General features: G+C 40.6%; 1 protein-coding gene across 4 annotated transcripts in view; it reads left to right on the top strand.

Moving 5' to 3' along the window:
• Positions 1-11,695: 11,695 nt before the first annotated feature.
• Positions 11,696-13,907, top strand: part of LOC119500323 (FERM, ARHGEF and pleckstrin domain-containing protein 1-like) — a 67,557-nt gene continuing 65,345 nt past the window's right edge. For 2 of the 4 annotated variants that reach the window (XM_037790006.1, XM_037790004.1), the window contains exon 1: positions 11,697-12,004. The gene's annotated coding sequence lies outside the window, so the exon portion shown is untranslated. Of the gene's footprint in view, positions 12,005-13,907 lie in introns of all 4 variants that reach the window. The other 2 variants (XM_037790007.1, XM_037790005.1) reach the window with 2 other exon arrangements.

The raw sequence follows: 13,907 nt of genomic DNA, 5'->3' as shown, positions 1-13,907 counted from the left end.
CTAACTGCTTCATCCTGATGGGACAAAGAGTTCATCTTTCCAGTGTTTGAATATCTCTACAGACGATCTCTCTAAACTCTTTTCAGGAATGGGTGACATTTTGAAGTGAAGATGCCAACATTTGTCATACTTTACATTTTCTTTTTCTCCTCCGATCGATATGAAATGGGGTGCTCAAGAGTTTCAACATCCTGTGATCCCATTCTGTATGTGCTCAGAGCATTCAAAGTAACAAATAGCAACGACCAAGGCGATGATAATAAGAATAATAAATAGTAGTGTAAATATTTTGTATTGAAAGTGCCAGCTCCTGTGAAGACACTGACTCAACACATGTGGAAATGTCAACTGTATGCATGGCTAGTAAACAAAAAAAAAGGACTCTTATTGTTTGAGATAAATATAGGCTGTGGAAATGTGCAAACCAAACACATACATGTCTGGATCTGGACACTGTCTCAACTGTACATCTGTGTTGCCACGGGAACCAGACTTTCCCCGTGAAACCATTTTCATTGTTGATTTTATATTTTTTTATGTGACCATTTACTCTTTATTCCCTCTCTGAATGGTGACACTGTTACATTTGACACCTAAACAATAAAAGTGCGTTCAACACTCAATTGAGGCTTCCAAGGACTGACATGCTGGCACTCTTGAGATTTGTTTTGTAACCAAATTGCTTCTTTTCTTCGGTGCTTTTCCTACTTGTAACTCTACATAGTTAATAGGCTAACTTTTTTAAATTGTTTCACAGAGGCCTTAACCACTAACAGGCTTTGACCACTCTCGTATACATCAAGAGATGAATTCGATGAACTCGCTGAAATGGAGCCAAAGAAGGTATATTGCCAAGAAGTGAAAGTCAATTGTTCGTTTCCATTGCAACATCAGCACCCAGCAGCAAAGCTACGCTTCCGCCATTTTGGACTGAAAGCATCTACCGGATGCCAGTAAATCATCTGTCTAAAAAGTGCTGTACTAAAGTAAAACAAAATCTATTCTGTCATATTCTACTGAAATGGCCTGTGTTGTTTGATCCAATATTATAAATATAATAAGCGTTTTCAGTCCAAAATGGCAGCAGTGGCTGTTGTCAAAAACACACCGGAGTTTCATCTCTTTGCTGAGTGGTACAGGAATGAGTCTTAAAACCCGGACATGACCTAGCATTTTAGCCCTTCCGGTTCCCTCATATGGAATTCGATGTTTTTTTTTAATGGGTTTTTAGTTAGATGCCTGAAATAAGGTCTGTGGTTAACACAAGCTGAAGAGAATTTAACATTTTATTCTACAACATAAAATAGGATACATCAATAAATACCCTACTCATGAATTTTGAAGCCTTTATGTGTCTAAAAAAAGCTGTTGCTAACAAGTGGCTAAATGAGACTAGTGCCGACTCGTCCGCCTTTACAGCCTTTTGGCACCATTAAAACTACACCGAATAAGCTTTTAGAAGCTCCTGTTTGCAATGTACTCATGAATGCATAGACAACTATGAGATTTCTAAGCGGATTTATGGACGTGTATTGGCGATTGACATTGGAGATAATATCCTCGGGAAGGGTAAGTCTCACTCAATCTAAAAAAGATTTATTTGACTATTAGAGGTCATACTTTTCTGTGCTTTGCAGAGTAACATAAAATAAAACAGATCATACAAGAAATAGTGTAACCTAATACACAACGGCAAAGTTTATTTAGAAAATGCATTTTTGATAAACCCTTCCGTTTTGGGTAATATGGATTTGGAGTTAATCCCTCGTGTCAGAGAGAGCGAGGAACCAAACATTGAATTTAAAGATGAAATGGTTTTAAGAGATGATTAAAAAAGACTGGCTCCTCCATGTTTTCAGTTCTCCTTTTTCCTTGGTTTGCCTCCCAACTCATTTTAGAGATTGTTTTGAATTACTGATGCAGAGTGGAAGTGGCCTGTTGGGAGAATTGGCAGTTAAAATCCAGGTAAAATGTGTGCCAGCACTACCTGGTGTAGTGGCGCTAGTAAAGAGTGGGACTGTGTGATATGATTGTGCTGTCTTGCTTGCTACGGTGCTTTATCCACCCTGATGAGACAGGGCAGAGGGCTGAAGGACCTGATGGTGAGAGGTCTCAGTGGGGTTCATTAGAAACCAGAATCCCTCTGGCATCACTCACTCTTCAGCAGCATCATTTGTGTTTGTGGTAACATATAGTCAAACACAGTTTAATGTCCTTGCTGTCCAGTGAAAGAGGTTTAATGAGAATGGATTACCAAATGCTTTGCAGGAATCAGCCTAATATTTGTTGTGCAACTTTGTCTTTTGAACTTTTTAAAATGTCATTGTGCCCTCCAGTTCCCCTGTTCCTCAAGTCCTTGCAGAGTTGAAGCAAGAATGACTTTCAAGGAATGATAGGTATTGAATTCTCAGTAGGGAACAGACTGGAAAAGGAAAATAAAATCAGCTTGAAAACAACCCCCAGAGTTTCACAGCGTAGGTGTATGAATTAAATAGGCGCTGACTCATTGTTACCTGTTCTTGGCTCTGTAAGTCAGGGACTCAGAGGTACAGACATTGCAGCTGTGACACAGCGCAGTGTGTTTGTTCCAGCTGGGATCGTCTACATCACTATGTCAAATCTCAAGATGAAAGGGGGTAGCGTCATTAGTCACGCTGCCATCGCCTCCACCACCACCCCCATCGCTCCCAGACTGCAGCACAGTCCCTGGGGTGTCTGTGTGGGATATAGCAGTCCATGACAAAAAGGCCATGTCTGCCCTATGCACTTTTAATCCAGGGCAGGTGAGTTCTCGAGGCTTTTATCCTGACAAGTGGAGGAACACGCTGCCAGCCCAGCAGTTTGGAGGATGAAGGAGATTCCAATGCACAGACTGAACAAAGGAGCCTTTAAATTGCTTTAATCGTCTCATTGATCAGTGGAGCATTAAAGTCTCAATGCGGTCCAGACAGGGGCTGAAATGTGTGGAAATTAGGCTTTTGTACCTGTGCAGCACAGAGGGATTGTGGAATTCAATAGGGTGAAATGTAAAAGGGAGAAATTGTACATTTAGAGGGAACATTTTCACTAATGGTATAATACATTTTTGAGGCTTTTGGAACACAAGAAGACGTGCTCCTGACTGAACATGGTGACAGGTTGTTCATTTGCTTGTGCCTCACACTCTCTTTTTATATCGGAAACAATGTTGATGTGCAGGAGGGGGGCGACGGAGCAAACAAGCCAAGCTACGACTGTCAGAAGGCCTAATAACCAGGTGTCATGGCAACCAGATGGCAACACATGAATTGTCAATTTCACAGTCTAATTTGCAGCTGTAAAAGAGGAGTGCATGTGTGGGGGGATGCTCTGTGCAAATAACAAGGACAAATTCCTCTACTGAATACATGTGTCTATCTCATAATCCATGTTGCCATTATTAGACATTAAAGGGTGAGTTCACCCAAATCACAACATATCATATTTTGTCACTAATCACAAATCCAGATATGCAGATAGAGATTATTTCTTCAGTAGAAAATAAAAATCAATAATTTTATTTACCTTCATTGTGTTTGGGTGGCAACAGAGCGCTTTTACTCAAGTACTTAGTGAGTATTTCTATTCTGTTACTTTTAGGGGTGGCAAAAAAAATTGATTCACATATGTATCGCGTTTTTTTTTACGCTTTTGAAATAGATTTTTTAATGCCAGAATCTATATATTTGCTTCATTCACCGTTGCTGTTCTTTACACTGTTAGCCCCGTTGGCTGCGAGCCGCCAGTTCAGCCGCCACCAGTGGTTTCTATAGTTTCACCCACCTCCCCATTATGTTCTGGTGACCAGTCTGTCTCATAATAAGTTATTATCTGCAATTATAAATGACTCCTGGTGCTCTTAATTGTTATTCATGTTTAATGAAGCACTAATGCACAGCGATATAATGTTGTTATGTCAACAGATTAGAACGAAGCCAAGTCTGCAGTGATTCACTACAGTAATCAATTAAACCTTCCCGCATCCTTTGTGCTTTTTGTGAAGTGTTGTGAGTTTTCCCAGTTGCAAGGGGTCAAAAATATTCCCCTCTCCATGCACGTTGGAAGTAGATTCCTACTATATTTTTTCCCAGTTTCTCAGTTTTCACACCTGATTAGCTTACAAGAGAAAAACACATTTTACAAGCAACCCTTCGAGGATGGAGAAAAGCTGACAGTGAGCAACTTACAGTTTCATGCAGAATCGCTCTGATGGATATTTCTGTTTTTGACGATTGTTCTCACAGTCTCCAGAACCTAAATCTATACCATCTGTCACTATTATGTAGTCCTCTAAAATTAGAAATTGAAGTACTAATTGCATGGATTTATGCAACAGCTGAAGGATTTGGTGTATTCCTACACGTGGAACAAGACAAAATACTCTTTTTTTTGTGTATGTTAACATAAACCAAAAAAAAAATTAAAAAATCCATGGCAACGTGGCGAAACAGTGTGGTATGGAGTCAGATCAGTCTCAAAACTAATGAATGCACACAGAAGGATTCACAAATGTATTTTGTGATTTATATATAAATGACTCTCGCCACAAAAATATTTCTCAATGCACACAAAAACAGTTATCTTTGTATATAAATGTAAAAAAAATCCACACATAAAAAAATAAGGTTCACAAATATATTTCTGATGCACACACAAATATTTCTTGTTTTAGACATGTACAGTAATAGAAATCCACAAATATATGTATTTAAAAGTATTTGCAAGTGCCATCGAAAACATATTTGGATGTTGTTACATTTATATACAAACTGTTGAACCTGCATTTACAAACTGCTTGACATTTGTGAGCTTCATTGCATTTGTGTGTGGGTTTTATGAGGCTCCCCTGACATGCGCCGATCCACAAATGCATATTTTTCAACAGGAAATTATCTGTAGACAATCACGTCTTCCTCCTTTTCACCCAATCACGTGAGCGTATCCCTACGGGGGTATGATTTATGTCATGCACAAGGTGAACATCAAATCTAATAGGTTTTCGATGACACTTGCAAATACTTTTAAATACATATATTTGTGGATTTCTATTACTGTGCATGTATTTAAAACAAGAAATATTTGTGTGTGCATCAGAAATATATTTGTGAACCTTATTTTTGTATATGTGGATATTTTTTTTTTTACAGTTATATACAATGATAACAGTTTTTGTGTACATAGAAATATATATTTTTTGGAGAGAGTCATTTATAGGTAAATCACAAAATACATTTGTGAATCCTTATGTGTGTATTCATTAATTTTGAGACTGATCTGACTCCGTAGTGTGGCTCCACTGATGACAGTTTTCATCTGACTGAGATAGAAATACAATAAAATTACACATTATTTCATAACCACTACCAAATATAATATATACATCTAACAATTTTTTTTTATGGGCATCTGAATACTGTCAGGCAGAGAATCTCTACAGGAAAATATTTCTAGCCTATCTTATTCAAACAGAAATGTGTCAGTAATAAAATCAGAATTAATCCCGCTGCCTTTATACCTTCAATAATAGAGCATGTGATGAGGCTCCCCCCTGCTGGTTTCCTTCTCTTGTGGAGGTGTAGGGCTCAGCAGGAGCTCCACGGTGCTCATGTCTAAAGGGAGGAAGCCTCATTCTTGATCCTTGGATGGTTGCTCTCTGTACAAAACAGATCCCCTCCCTCTGCTTAATCAGCTGTAACAACTCCCCACCTCTACACCCTGCTTGAACAGTTCATGGATGTCAGAGTTGCCAATCACTGGAAACACACCAAGATGTAAAATGTCTCAACATGGGCATTATTGTGTCAGATTATAAAATCATAATTGTACTAAATACCTTACAAGTGATACCTTTTTATGTGACTGAAGAAGTCAATAAATGTAACGTCAAAAAATGACGTCCTAATGTCTTCTCCTAACCGCTTTTCCTTGACCTCGATGGAAAACGTCATGAGGTCAAGGAAAGATGTGAAGGAGAATTCATAAGGACTTAGAAAAAGACAACCGCAGTGTTCAGAGAATCCGACTGCACCTGCACTAGATTACGTAATTGTGATGTGAGAGCGGCGGGTGTTTTTCTGCCGTAGTAAAACTACAATGTTCCAAAGATGGACTACAAAAGGTGTGCGTTCTTAAAAAACTCTTTCAGTGACAGGCTGCTTCACCTGCGGTGTGTGAAAACGAGATACCGCAGGTCCTTCTGCTGCTGGAACACTTTACATCAACATTATAATAAAGGATTATCTGACCTAACGTGGAGATCCGGTGAAAAATATCACTTCATTACCAAGGTTGGAATTGAAATTAAAGAAAGGAATAGTCACAAAAGTTTATATGATAAATATTGAGTGATAGGCTGAAGCAGGAAAAGCCAACACTAGGATCAGCATTGATTCATGGAGAGACCTTCGTCTGGTCAGCTAACATTACTGCCAAGCAGGTGAAGTATAGAGTGATATTGTGGTTTTAGCTGACGTGTGTCTCCTCACTGTTTTGAGCGATGCTCGTTCATGTCTATGTAGAGCGAGCACAAGCGCGAGCCCGACGCTGACTTTCGTTGACTTAACAGCCACAGGTGTCGCTGTTAACAAGTATTTCTGTTTCTTACAAACAGTCCCTTTAAGTAAGCCAAACCTAGCAACACAGGCAATTAGACTGTAGTTAGTGTGTCCTGTGTGTGTGGGTCCAGACTCACTTCAGACTGACTGGAGCAGCGGGGGTTGGAGAAATGTAAGAGTCTAGCTTTGGCTCTAATGACCTGGTATTCAAAATGGGTGGCAAACAGTGACAGGGCAGGTGATGCAGCTGCTGCTGCTGCAGAGATTAAAATAGAAATGGAATCTCATTTCCATCCTCCATTCAGTCTTAAGGTGAATACACCCTCAGGGAAGGATATTGTGTGGAAATGTTTAAAATAATGTGTTTCAGGTGGCTGTCAGGTTGAATATACCACTGGAGGATTATATGCAAACTTCTCAAGGTTTAGCAATAGAGGATTTGTATAATATAGGCCTACAGTATATACTATAATAGATACTGTGTATCCACAATGGATGTATAAAGAGAACTGGATACAGCGTTTGAGGCGGGGGCCCAGTTCATTCCTATGAAAGTTGCTCAGTGGCGCATGATGTCAAAATGGCTCGACTTCCGTCTGGAAAAGTACCCGGATCTTCCGCCGATCTTCCTCATTCATTAGCCCATCGGACATGCGCGGTAGCGTCCACTCAGTCACATGACTCGGTCGGAACGGAGGAAGGTATGGGCGACAGACGGCTGCACGGGTCCTTCAGGGTTGCTACAACAAGCCGACTGCGTTGACTATCACAAGCAGCTAGCTACAGCTCAAAACAAAGGCCTAAATAAAAAGTATTTGTTTTGTTTATGTGTTTAAAAGTAGTTCACAATTTGTCCATTATCATTTATTTCCTAATGTGCAGCTGTATGATACTTTACTGCCAGTTCATTGTGTACAATACAGTAGTAAAGATTGAAGATGACATTTGGAAATCATCGTTGGACCAATGTGCTGTCAATTTAGATTTTTCTGGTTGTTGATTGAGAGGCTGTCCTCCCTTGGAGAGTCTTTTTACGTGTACTGTATATGTACTGGTACGTCTTCCCAACATGCACTGCCAGTGAGAATCATCAGTGCTGACCGTGTGATTGTGTGGGTATTGGGATGTTTTTTTTAATTCTTAAAGGGACTGTTTGTAAGAATCAGAAATGCTTGTTAACAGCGACACCTGTGGCCTTTAATTCACAAAAGTCAGCGTCAGGTTCGCGCTTGCTCGCTCTAAATAGACATGAATGAGCATCGCTCAAAACAGTGAGGCGACACACGTCAGCTTAAACCACAATATCACTCTATATTTCACCTGCTTGGCAATATATAGGACTAATATTATTAAAATGAATATAAATAAATACATAAATAAATAAAAGGGAAAATTGAACAGAAGAGTAAATAAATAAGGGAATTAATACAAAGATAAATAAATAAAGAAGCAATCATTAAAACAGAAATATCAATTTATGTCACATTTTATCCATTAACCCATGGCTACTACTAATGTTATTTTAGCTACATTTAATGACGTATTTTTTTATTTAGCAAGTCATTTATTTATTCATTCATTTATTTTTGATTTTGGCGTGTTCCGTCCTCCATAGTAAAGGAACTAACACAGCAAACCAACAGGAGTAAGGTAAAATTAGATTTAGATTTTCTACCTGATCTTGAGTTCTGTGCTTACATGTTGCATATTCTTAAATTAATATGTTTAGTCAATTTACCACACAGTAAATCTGGGACCGGTAGTATTCCAGAGAGTGGTTAACAGGGGCCCAGAAGCTAATTTTTCGCTCTGGGACCCCCTGGCAGATTAATCAGGCTGTGAGGTGGTGGCCCTATTTGAACCCCTTAACCTGGAGTACACAGTGTTACAGAGAACAAGAAGCCTAAAAAAGTAAAGATTTCTAGCTGATATGAATTAATGAGCTCTAGAGATAATAGATATGTGTACAGAGTCCTGAATGGAAATCATATAATATACTTTAAATGAATAGTACTCTAAGAATGTAATTATTCTATGTGTACAAGTGTTTCCTTGCCCTGTGGTGATCAGCGTGAAGTTGACTCGTGATTTGGTTTCCCATTACATAACTGAGATCACTAAGAATATGGCACAACATCTTAATTGCTTACATAACTAATCCAAAAGCAACATTGTCTCTTGTCTGTTTTTGTCTTTCATGCTGCAGCTCTTGCTCGTTTTCACGCTCTTGCTGAAATGTTCATCTTTGCCTCAGTTCCATATCAGTGCCTCCAGGGGGCCTCTGAAGCTGCCAAGACACTGAGTGTGATTTCTCCATCTTCAGTCCCACACCACCACCACCACCAAGGCGTAGGAGACTTCCTGCCAGTGAGAAGGTGGGCGAGCAGCAGACATTAAAAATCCCAGTTTCAGCTTTCCAACGCACTGCTCGTCTTTTATCCCCGTCCCTGATGCGTACATGGAGGAGTGGGCGATGTGGAGGCACCGGTCTCTGCCAAAGCCCTGGGCCACTCTCCATGCAACAAGGACAGGACAAGCAGGGAATACAAATGTCTGAACACTTAGAACATGACACATAGGAGGATAGGCCATCCATCCATTATCTGTAACCACTTATCCTATTCAGGGTTGTGGGGGACTGGAGCTGACCCCAGCTGACATTGGGCGAAGACGGGGTACACCCTGGACAGGTCGCCAGACTATCACAGGGCTGACACATAGAGACAGACAACCATTCACACTCACATTCACACCTACGGGCAATTTAGAGTCAACAATTAACCTGCATGTCGTTGGACTGTGGGTGGAAGCCGAAGAACCCGGAGAAAACCCACGTTAACATGGGGAGAACATGCAAACTCCACACCGTGCAGCCCTGATATTATATCATATTACAATATTTATTAAAGTTGTTTATTTGGCGTTAATTTGTTACAGTGAATAAACAGTGTAACTAGTTATAATGTACATGCTATTATTGCCAAGAACTAGGGTTTTAATGAGAGTCATTTTTACTAATTTTACATATGTTTCCCCCTTCTTTCAAACTGCACCCCAGCCATTCAAAGGTTTCTTAACCCGCACCTGGATTAATGTATTTTAGGGATCTTGATGCAGCGTGGTATTCCAACAGTATCGATCCCACGATACATAACTCAGTTGTGGAACAATCCACAAGCTGATTAGCATTACAGATCTCTTGTTGGCTGTTACAGAGATGGAATAAATTCTCTGCTCGGACACTGAGTGTAGTTTTTTTTCAGTAAAATCAGCATTACCATGCCAAGTTAAAGTCACTGGCTGCAGCTTAAATTGGTGTTCATGTGGCAGAGTTTTACACACTCCTGTTGATATGCATGAGAGGAAGAGAGAGATGACTTTTAATTGCACAACCATTTAAAAAAATACAGAGTTGGCCTCAATCTCAGCTTTTCGTTCATTTCTGTGAAAAAAATTAAATAACATTTTTAAGTTTATTTTTATTATTTAAGATATAAACTTAGGATAAGGGCACGGTGAAGACCTGAACACAAGTTATATTCACAGACCCTCTCCTCTCTGCTAAACAGCCTCGTCCTGTATTAGAAAAGGAGGCAGTTAAAATAACCAAAGAGCGTCAGTAAGAAGAAAACACTGAATTAGTCAAAGGAAGCCTATTAAGTATGTACGATTGTTAGAAATAAAATAAAATACATAATACGGACAGGGATTTGTATTAAACGTTCCTAAAATTAACAGGAAAGCTCATCTCTGATACAATATTCACAGGAAATAATATGTTAAAATTCATCCAAATCACTCATTTTGCACAAACGTCCTGCAGTTATTGCATTCACTATCAAGATTGATTGTACAGTTTATCAGTTGTTCTATACTGTTATTGTTATGCATTGAATATAATATAAAATATCCATAAAATGTGTCACTAAGTCAGGGGCTGTCGGTTTACTCAATGATAGAAAAGGGGAAAGGTCCAACCACTGTTGTACGCCACCAACAAGCATCAGAGTCAGGCTTCGTGTCATCTCTACTCTCAACCACATTGTGTGAAAAATGCATCTCAGCAATGCAAATGAATTTAGGCTAGGTCATAGCATTGTATACTGCAAGAAAAGAGTGTCTTTCAGCTGTTTTGCAGAAGCGTCCTTGAGCAAAACAAAGCGTCTGGCAGTTCTAGTGGATGCTGTTGCGTGGCTGACCCTTTCTTACTATTCTGACAATGAACAGACCGCACATACAGTACACACAACCAGGAAGGGACAGAGTACAGGGTGTTACCCCCTCCCGTTCGAAGGTATTCGAAGCTTTGCGGAGCAGCACGGCACGCTGACATGTTCTTCTCTCTATTTCCCCTCGAAAATAACCCGTAAAATTACTACTTTATAATATTATGACTTTATTCTCATAATATTAAAACTTTATTTTCTCGTAAACTTTTGACTTTATTCTCATAATATTACGACTTTGTCTCGTAAACTTACGACTTTATTTTCATAATATTATAACTTTGTCTCTTAAACTTTTGACTTTATTCTCATAATATTACAACTATTTTCTTGTAAACTTATGACCTCTATTCTGATAATATTACGACTATTTTCTCGTAAACTTATGACTTCATTCTCATAATACGACTTTTTTTCTCATAAATTTATGACTTTATTCTCACATTATTACATCTTGTGTCCCGTAAACTTATGACTTTATTCGAATAACATCATGACTTTTTTTTCTCGGAAACCTGACTTTACTCTCATAATATTATGACTTTATTCTCGTAATATTATGACTGTATTTTCGAAATCTCAGATTTATTTATTTTGCCTCAATGTGGCCCTATAATACTCCGTCGTAAGAATCACCGTAGACAATAATGATAAATGAAAATATTACAACTTTTTTCTCGTAAACTTCTGACTTTATTCTCACAATATTACAACCCTGTTCACTTAAAAGAAGTTATTCATTTCCATAATTTTTCTTTTTATTCACAAGGAGCCACAGGTTGCTGACCTCTGCCCTAGGTCAAGGGGTCACACTAAGCCAAAACAAAAAGAGCCTGGGAACCACTGGTTTATAATATATAATGAACATGGTTGTTCCAGCCAGACACCTCTAGATGGTGCTGCTGTTCTGCCTGAGCCACGGTGCAGCTGAGAAGGTGGAGGTGGCTGCACCTCCTTCATTGTCTGAGTGGAAGGCACCGAGGAGCGGATCTGTAATCCCGTCTTTCCTCCTGCTGCTCACTCACTCACTCTCTCAGTCGTCCGCCATGGCGACCGCAGAAAGCCTCGTCTCCGGTCCGAGCAGCATCTAAACACCCAACCGGGTTTCTGCTTCTTTTTTTTACTTGGACGTGGATGTAACTAATATCTCCTTTCAGCTGGTGAAAGACATCCGTGTGGATCAGCGCGCATTTGGAGAGAGAAGGGGTAAGAATCGTGCAGCTCCTCAGCCTGTATGTGTGCTCTGCAGGGAAGTGATTCAACTTGTTTGATGAGATTAGGGTTAAGTCCTGGGGACTATCTTTGCCATGTTGTTTTGTGATCCTGATGATTTCGAGGGATGTGAAATAACTAAATGAATAAATCTTCATGTGCAGCAGCCACTAACCTTCCTATTTGTCCTCCAGTGTGGGTTGCATTGCATTGCACAGAGAGCTGTATGGATGCATGCAGACGCTGCAGTCACTGTAATGCTGCATGCTTCTTCTGTGTGACATTTAAAATGATCAGGAACTGTGCATTTTTATAATCTGTCATTTAGTTTCCAGAAGGTGATGCAGTAATGTCACAGCTGCTGTACATGACTGTCTTGATAATATCCTGCAGGATTACAGCAGCCTGCTCTATTAACCTACATTACATTAATGGTGTGAACACACTACCAGATTGTGTGTGAGGTGGGAAAAAACCCCACTGAGTGAGTGAGTACTGACTGGACTTCACCATTTTCTGCTTCTCAATTGTCATTCAAGGCTTGTTTTAGGAGAGGCTTAAATGGCAGCCAAGCTCTGGTTACAACATGCATGTACTATCCAGTTGGTTGTCATTCTTTTCCCTTAACGAACACATGCAACCTTGCCAAAAAAACACAGTGGGAACTTAGAATAGTGATTCATGCAACCGCCAGCCACACCCAGGTATCGGTGACAGTTGCAGAAGTCAAGTCAAGTCAAGTCAATTTCATTTGTATAGCCCCAAAATCACAAATCAGAATTTTGCCTCAGGGGGGCTTCACGATCTGTACGTGAAACGACACCCTCTGTCCTTTACAGTGCGACAGGGAAAAAAGAAAAAATGGATGAAACCTCAGGAAGAGCAACAGAGGAGGGATCCCCCTTCCAGGATGGACAGACGTGCATTAGATGTCGTGTGTAGAGAGTAACAAGATAATGAAAATACAACATAGACAATCCATATGACAAAAAATAATACATTTAATGTGAAGAAGGTGGATCCAAGAGGATGTCCAGCAGCTTCCCGGCCAAACAGATAAAGCCAGAGCAGCACGACCGCCTCTCCACGCCAAACAGATAGAGCTAGAGCAGCACGACCGCCTCTCCACGCCAAACAGATAGAGCCAGAGCAACCCGACCTCCTCCCCACGCCAAATTGATAGAGCCAGAGCAACACGCCCTCCTCTCCACGCCAAATAGATAGAGCCAGAGCAACACAACCTCCTCTCCACGCCAAACAGATAGAGCCAGAGCAGCACAACCTCCTCTCCACGCCAAACAGATAGAGCCAGAGCAGCACGACCTCCTCCCCACGCCAAATAGATAGAGCCAGAGCAGCACGACCGCCTCTCCACGCCAAACAGATAGAGCCAGAGCAGCACGACCTCCTCTCCATGCCAAACAGATAGAGCCAGAGCAGCACGACCTCCTCTCCACGCCAAACAGATAGAGCCAGAGCAGCACAACCTCCTCCCCACGCCAAATTGATAGAGCCAGAGCAACACGACCTCCTCTCCATGCCAAATAGATAGATCCAGAGCAACACGACCTCCTCTCCACACCAAACAGATAGAGCCAGAGCAGCACAACCTCCTCTCCACGCCAAACAGATAGAGCCAGAGCAGCACGACCTCCTCCCCACGCCAAATAGATATTGCCAGAGCAACACGACTTCCTCTCCACGCAAAACAGATAGAGCCAGAGCAACACAACCTCCTCTCCACACCAAACAGATAAAGGCAGACCAACACAACCTCCTCTCCACGCCAAACAGATAGAGCCAGAGCAACACAACCTCCTCTCCACGCCAAATAGATAGAGCCAGAGCAACACGACCTCCTCTCCATGCCAAACAGGTAGAGCCAGAGCAACACAAC

This window comes from Sebastes umbrosus, chromosome 13 (genome assembly GCF_015220745.1).
Source record: "Sebastes umbrosus isolate fSebUmb1 chromosome 13, fSebUmb1.pri, whole genome shotgun sequence".
NCBI classification, from domain to species: Eukaryota; Metazoa; Chordata; class Actinopteri; order Perciformes; family Sebastidae; genus Sebastes; species Sebastes umbrosus.
The sequence above is the reverse complement of the archived record's forward strand: the minus strand, read 5'-3'. Positions and strand labels throughout refer to the sequence as shown.